Source organism: Meleagris gallopavo, unplaced genomic scaffold, assembly GCF_000146605.3.
Source record: "Meleagris gallopavo isolate NT-WF06-2002-E0010 breed Aviagen turkey brand Nicholas breeding stock unplaced genomic scaffold, Turkey_5.1 ChrUn_random_7180001923320, whole genome shotgun sequence".
Classification (NCBI taxonomy): domain Eukaryota; kingdom Metazoa; phylum Chordata; class Aves; order Galliformes; family Phasianidae; genus Meleagris; species Meleagris gallopavo.
Genome location: NW_011185894.1, coordinates 1 through 610, shown reverse-complemented (window position 1 = coordinate 610; position 610 = coordinate 1). Strand labels below are relative to the sequence as shown.

The following is a 610-nucleotide window of genomic DNA, read 5'->3' as shown; positions in this document are numbered from 1 at the left end:
CCGCCGCTGTGGTGAGATGGGAAGCGGGGCCGGGGGCCGCGGGGGATTCTGTCAGTCAGGTGGTCCCGTCCCTTATCCTCCCTTACGGGCGGCGCCGGGCGGGCAGCGCCTCAGAGCCCCGGGAGGGCTGGGAGGAACCGATCCCCGCGAACGGTTACGGGGCCTTGTGCTAAAGAAAGATGTGCGCGCTGACTGCCGTGGTTCGGCTCTTCGCAGCACGGTGCTGATGGCGTGTTTGTGTTTGTGCAGCTCCTGCTCAGTGCATTGATTCGTTGTTCTGTTCTTTTCCAGCAATTAGAGATAATTACACCCTTCCAGCTGTATTTCAACCCCGAATTAATATTTAAACACTTTCAAGTAAGTGGCTCCTGATGTGAGAGAGGTTTTAAAGTAATCTGGTGAGTGTGTAAGTCTCCCTGCAGTGCAGTGCTGTAAGGGGCTGTAACTCCTCACATGGAGGAGATGAGTGCCCCTGAGCCCTGCCTCTTACATTCACTGACTGTAGGGAGTTTCTGTTACTTGTTATTTTCTTCTCTGTTTAGCAATTAAATTGTCACGTCTAATGCCTTGTGTTTGTGTCATTTCCAGGTATGGCGGTTAATCACCAACT

The 610-nt window shown here is 52.8% G+C and overlaps 1 long non-coding RNA gene across 1 annotated transcript; it reads left to right on the top strand.

The window, feature by feature from the left end:
• Nucleotides 1-610, top strand: LOC109364805. The gene is made up of 3 exons (XR_002110597.1): nucleotides 1-11; nucleotides 292-357; nucleotides 589-610. It is a non-coding gene; the product is annotated as an uncharacterized LOC109364805 (long non-coding RNA).